General features: G+C 48.6%; 1 long non-coding RNA gene across 3 annotated transcripts; it reads right to left on the reverse strand.

The window, feature by feature from the left end:
* Positions 1-3,252: 3,252 nt before the first annotated feature.
* On the reverse strand, positions 3,253-6,252 carry LOC144479020 (uncharacterized). Of its 3 annotated transcripts, none has more exons than XR_013495458.1 (4): positions 5,973-6,252; positions 4,999-5,088; positions 4,827-4,839; positions 3,253-4,755 (listed from the first exon to the last, which is right to left on the reverse strand). It is a non-coding gene; the product is annotated as an uncharacterized LOC144479020 (long non-coding RNA). The 3 variants fall into 3 exon arrangements; XR_013495456.1 differs by having other exon boundaries at positions 4,827-4,873; XR_013495457.1 differs by lacking the exon at positions 5,973-6,252 and having other exon boundaries at positions 4,827-4,873; positions 4,999-5,438.
* Between the last annotated feature and the right edge of the window lie 272 nt (positions 6,253-6,524).

The raw sequence follows: 6,524 nt of genomic DNA on the forward strand, positions 1-6,524 counted from the left end.
TCCGGAACTCGTAGAGCAGATTTGTTCACCTTCCCCATTCAAATCGTCCCCCCTCCTTTCCCGCGATACTCGTGCATACGCGATCGGGAGATAGCGAGATCATCCGCCGCTTGTTCTCTCGGATATAAAACTTCTTTCCTTTTTTCTATCCCCCTCCCCATCCGTTCCTCCTTCTTCTTCTTCTTTTTTTTTTTCACGTTCAGCATTTCCGCGATAAAACAGCGCCGCCCTTTTCCTTTCCGACGCTCTTCCATCTCGCGGCATTCAACTTTCGGAATTTCAAACAGCCCCGGTCGTCTGGGAAATCGTCCGGAATTATTATCGCGCGGATGAATGTAACGGTGTCGCCCAGCCGCACGCACCCTTCCTTTTTTTTCTTTCTACCCGCGAGGTAATTAACGGATCGTTTCTTGCCGATCGGAACGGTGATTAAAGGCGGGCCGGGTGTTCGAAACGGCACCCGTTGCGTTGTCGTTTGCACGGACAATTTTTGTTTATTCTTTCGTCTGGTTTGTTAACGAGAAGAATTTCGTTCAAATTTTATTAACCAGGAGAGAACCGATCGAAAATTCTGGGGTGAAATCGAGTTTGATGATTTCACGGGGCCGCGTGATATCGAATAAGAATCGGCTTACGCGTCTCTGCCCGTGACGGGTCCTTTCTACTTCGGGTAATCGGAAACGCAGGGCTCCGGGACGAACTTCCGGGATCGATTAAAAAATTATCTTGGCTTGGCCTTGGTTCTTGTGTATCGTTGGACCGCGGATTTTTATATTGTCATATTAAATTTCATTCCAAATCTTATCTTTTATTCTCAACTGTGATCTCTTAATTTTAATTTCTCAACGAACAAAATTTTGTCCGAACGCCGCAAGAGAACGCGCAGAGCCTCGACGTTAAAAGGAAGCAACGTTGTCTGTTTGATCAATCAACGTCTAACAAAGACGTGTATTTACTCGCAAACCGCGAGACGGGGAGCGGAACGCGTCCGCCGGCAGCGAGAACCTATTCGGTAAAATCAGCGGGGATCATTTGCTCCGCAAACCTGACAGAATTTGTTAAACAATCGCCGCGGCGATACGAATTTTTTACCCGGCCGACGGTCTTCTTCGTCGGGCGGCGGCATCGATCGTATCGCCGCTAGTTTTGCTCTGATTAATACGTCGGTGCTGTCCAAACATCGTTGTCGGAATTTGATCAAACAATGTTTAGCGTGCCCGCCGCGTCGGCTGGCTAGCGTATCGACGTTCGACGAGCGTATCGTCGACTCGACGGGACTCGAACGAAGACGATCGAACGGCCGTGTTCCCGGGTCCTCGCCGATGAAATCGACGCGCGCGTGTAGTCGTTCATTTAACCGTCCCGGTTATTTAATTATTCAGAGATGCCTTCGTTTTAGCTACGGAACCAACGAGAGACGAGATCCGGCGGGGCGACCGAGCCAATGAGAGAAATACAGGCTCCGCTCGTTGGCACGGGCGCCTCGTGTCCGTCGATCTCGCACCTCATTGGTCCCTGTTTCTCGTTAATAACTCTTAAACAAAGCCGCGAATCGCATTTTCGCTGAGGGAGAAATTACTTCGAATGATCCCAGGAACCTCCCATTTCTAAATTGTTAGACATTTCTGGGACGGGTAAAGAAACTTCCCCGCGATTTAAGGTACATTCTCGTCTTGTTATAATTAATCGATATATTTAAATAAACGCGTCTACGTTACAATTCCGGCATCGGACAACGTTGCACAGTCGTCCAGTCGTCGCGAAGTCATTCGGACGCGTTTTCAATAACGACCAGGCCTTCAGAAGTGGCCCCGTGATCATCGTCGATTCCCTTTGCGACATTGTCGTACCGTGACGCGCGCGCGCGCGCCAAGAAACACCCACGGAAGGTAAGCAAACCGGCCTCTCTGCTCCATTTACACCCCGGGTTTCCAGCCGGCTGGGAAACGGCGAGCGTAACGCGCGGGCACACGGGAAATTCGTTCATTGGCAAACAATGGACTGTCAGGTGTCGCGCGTATGGACGCGTGTCCGCTGGGACGTTTGATACGCGTGATACGAATATCGTGGACCCCCGCTGCGAAATTCTGACATTTTACGCTCGAAGCCGAGAGAGACTGGCAGGACTCTCTCTCTCTCTCTCTCTCTCGTGCCCGAATGGAAAGTTCGTGCCACCCGAGGTATTTCTTGATTCCGACGCGGCGCGCGATCGCGGTCCGCCGATAATGGATCACCGGCGACCCGTATCAAGATCCCCGATACGGAAGATTATTCCCGTCGCACCGATATGCAGAATATGTATAATTCATCTATGCTCGCGCAACAAGGATCTTATGAAATCTCGTTCCCCGCTGTTCGCTGCTCTAACGATAGCAACAATTCCATTTTTTTTACTGTTATATAATAATATTCTGTTCGTAACAGGGTTAATTAAAATTTACTTTATTTTATCGGTAAGAGGTTCTGAATATAGTTAACCTGTTAGCTGCGTACGACGCGTATACACGTCATAAGGAAATAGCAATTTTACATCTTATAATAAAATTGTATAATATTATCTTTTAATTATAATCTTTATTTATAATCTTTACGCAGCTAAGTGGCTAAAAATATATCTGACGTTATATCGATTACGAAGGCGCCAATATGTTCTCTAATTATTGTCTCTTAGTTTATTAACGAAAATGGACATTTCAGGAAGAGGATATACGACTGTCCGTTGTTATAATTATCGACAATTGAAGTCTATAATAACAAGCCGCGAGATTAGAATAATCGCGACTCCTTCTATAAAATCGTCCATTTTTGTTCGGAAACCGAGGAACAATCGGAGCGAATTCACCGTACACCGAAAAATACACTAATAACGGTCACGATCCGAGACGGTCATAAATTGCTCTAATAAACAACCGGTCCCCGGGTCGTTTCCCCTAAACAAAAACGCTCGCGGTAACTGCGAAAGCGAACCGCCCCGACGCACCCCCCGAGAGTCCCAGGGCGAGAAGCTCGCCGGTTCGCCGAGCGAGCGTCATAATCGTGTGGCCGCAGCGAGCGCGACGATGGACCGCGACAGAACAATGCCAACAATGTTCCACGGAAAAGAACAACGCGCGCTCGCGGCCCGGATCTTATCCGGCCCGCGGGTTATAGCACGAGTAGATTAAACCGGCAATGTTCGTGCCGTTAGACTTTCGAGATAAATTGGCCCGATTCGAGAGCCGTTCCCTTAATCTCGTTACGTAAATACCTTGGGCGGTCCTCCGGTGGCGCGTTCGCATTCCCACTGTCCGCATTATGCTCGCCGTTTCCGTATTGTGCAAGAGCCGGAGGATGCTTCCGATCCTCCTCCTCCTCCTCGTCCTCCTCCACCTTGAGGTTCTTCCGGCCGCGCGACGGCGGGGCGGTTGTCCCGGATGATTTCGGGGCTTCTTCTTACATGCCGCGGGCCGCTCGCGATAATTCGTCGGATGCAAATATGACGCGCCGTGTTATTGACAGGGCGGAAAGGGTGGTCCGCCGGTGGTCGCTGTTGCGGAGCTGCCCGCAGAATCCAGAACGGGGTAGTAGAGTATGCCCGGGCCAACCCTATCGAGTTTGTTCTATCCCTGCATCGGGTATGCCGTTGGCATTGGCAATGTTTGGCGTTTCCCTTACCTTGTATATCGTAATCGCGGGCGGGCTACGTATGTGTCCAACGGGCTGCGCGCGACCGGCCCTATGTGCCGCGCGTACACGCGAGCGTGTGTGTACACGCGGCCGAGCGCGCGCAAACCGGGCCCCACGAGAAAAACGTCCGGTTGAGTTCGCTAAACATACAGTAACCGGTAGAAGGGGGGGGGGGGGGGCGGCAGTGGGGCCGGCAAACGAACTACCGGATTACGCGGCGAATGATTTATTCCCGTCCACGGCCTGCGTTTTCATGGGAACCGAGAGGAAAAAACGAGGCGACGGATCGGCGCGACGGAGACCGAGCGTTATAACCGCGCGCGCGCGCGCTCCTCTCCGCCACGTGACGAAATGGTTAATTCGAATAATTAAGCGTAGTTTGGCAGCTTGCGACCGGCCGCGTGCAGGAAATTTAATAAATCTTTCCTGGCCTCCGCTGCGTGTGCGGTTATGCCTGTTGATACCGCCGTCCTCGCCTCGCCTCGTCTCGCCGGTTTTATTTGCGAAACGTCGAAAGAGAGGGAGAGAGAGAGAAGTGCTCAGCCCTCCCTCGTGTTCCGAACACTTGGCTTTTAATTATTCTATTTTACTTGCCTCGGTCCCCTTGTTTCGTGTTTTTTTTTCCTCCTATTTACGCGACCGGGCTTCATTGTTCCGCCGGGTCAGCCGCTAATGAAAGATTGGAAACGAGAACGGGCGCAACGGTGTTTTAACCCTTTCCATCGGCGACCCGCCCGACCGAGCGCCCGCGCCCCCAGCCCCGCGACGCGTCCGCCCGTATTTCGAGCCGTTAATCAGGCGCAATGGGGGTCTTGATAAATTTCAATTAATTCGCGACAGCGTCACGCGAAAACGCGGAAATTAATTCACCCTATATAATTACTTATCGCGCGACCGTCCGCTGGTAGGGATGGGATCAAGTTCAACGCCGCGAATTCCCGAGTCAATTTCAATATACCGAGCTTCGTTTGCTATATACGGTTTCGATTACCATCGAAGGCAATAATCTCGCAATTATTCCACGTCGAATGTGTTCGATCCGCACGCGCAGACATCGAACTCTGGAGCGAGGACTTCGGGATCCTGAAACTGAAGTTACTTTTGTAAGCAGTAGTTGAATCTTGAAAATCAGAATGCTGCTAGTTCGTTAAAGTACTTACAACAGGTGCGATCCTATATCGTAGAAGATATTTGCGATTATTTTTACCTGAAATTAAAATATATTATTGTGATATATATCTAAGCTTGAAAAGAGAATTAATAAATTTTGTTTTTACCAGTTAATCTTGCATATTATGTATCACTGTTCGTTCAATGGTAATTAATACTGACCAGGATGACACCTGTACATAAAGCCGGCCTTGTTAAGAGTACCACCCTGTATAGTTGATCCCATCTCTAGCCGTGGGGGCAGCCCGTAACCTGTTCAACGAAAGCGCAACCGTTTTTATTCGAGCGAGCCGCGCGCGAGTGTTCCGGCCACTCCAATTTATACGATTAGTAATTATTTAAGTCCTCGGCGATCTTCGCCGGTGTTCGAGTCGAGACCGTTCTCGAGACGATCGAAAAAGGCTGACAATCGAATTTCGATTGGGAAGCGTAGAATTTTATCTAGCCGGGGCTTCCGTAAGTAGCTTAACGAAGGCGTTTTGAAACTTTGATAAGGCTTCGGGCGTATTCGCTCGATACGAGATCGAGAAATTAACGAACATCTGATTGGTTCCCCGTCGTGTCTCTGCCAAAGGAAGAAGATTCGACAAGGAAACGTTCACCGTAGCCAAGCCGTTTATTAAAACACTAACAACTAGACTGAGGATCTTTATGCGGAAAAAATTTACCACAACGATTAAAAGGCACAAAAATTGAATAAAAACGTCTAGCTTCTTATAGCAATATTTACATCTTCGCAATTTTATATTTCACAAAATCCGCAGTCTATTGGACGATATTCCGGGTTCGGGGCTAACAGCGCCTTCGCACGCACGGCGTCGGATTTTCAAGGCTTTGGTTACTGCATCCGTGTTATTTAACCTCTTAGACATGTCTAGATTTTGCGTAAGTAAAGTTTTTCATAAATAAATTACCATTTTTCTTAACATATATCTTTTTCCGTATAGCTATATACACTTTCACTTTAATCGTTTACTTTAATAATTAATGAAACAATTGACTAAGAGGTTAATAACATTGGTTCACATGATCGTCTCGTTTATGCCAGAGTTCGGCTAGGTCTATCGCAATAATGTGTTCGACTCTTTGATCACATGGCGTGACAATTATTCGTCGATCTTCGGCTAGCAATTTACTAATTTCTCGTCCGCGTCGTCCTGTCTGCTCGCGGCAGCCCGCTCGTCTCGTCGTCCCGTACGCCAACGTATTACCACGGCCGTGCACAACAGTTTATCGCCGGCTATAAAATTCAAAGTGCTCCCAAGAACTGTTCTAAACGATTCCACCGCGGCGGAAGGGCCACGGTTCCACGAAATTCAATTTCTTCGCGTGTAGAACAAGCAAACGCTCCTCCGCGCGGACGAATTTATTGACGAGTTTCTACGCTCGCGAAGTTGTACTTCAATTTCTGAGAGTTCCACGGATCTCGTTGCGAAATAGAGGTTATGCTTAAGGGGGGGAACAATGGTCGGAAGCGAAACGAAAATATAATGGCGCTCCACGAGAGGCTCTCGCGGCAGATTTTCAAACGGATATACTCCCGAAATGCCTTGACTAAGATGCGAGAAAGAGTTGTCGAGAATCGTGAGATATATTCCAGCTTCTCTAGCTATCGCGATTGTTTGTTGCTTGGCTTATAGTTTGCAGGAGATTTTAAATCATTGTAAATATGTAAAATATAATGCATC

This window comes from Augochlora pura, chromosome 3 (assembly GCF_028453695.1).
Source record: "Augochlora pura isolate Apur16 chromosome 3, APUR_v2.2.1, whole genome shotgun sequence".
Lineage (NCBI taxonomy): Eukaryota > Metazoa > Arthropoda > Insecta > Hymenoptera > Halictidae > Augochlora > Augochlora pura.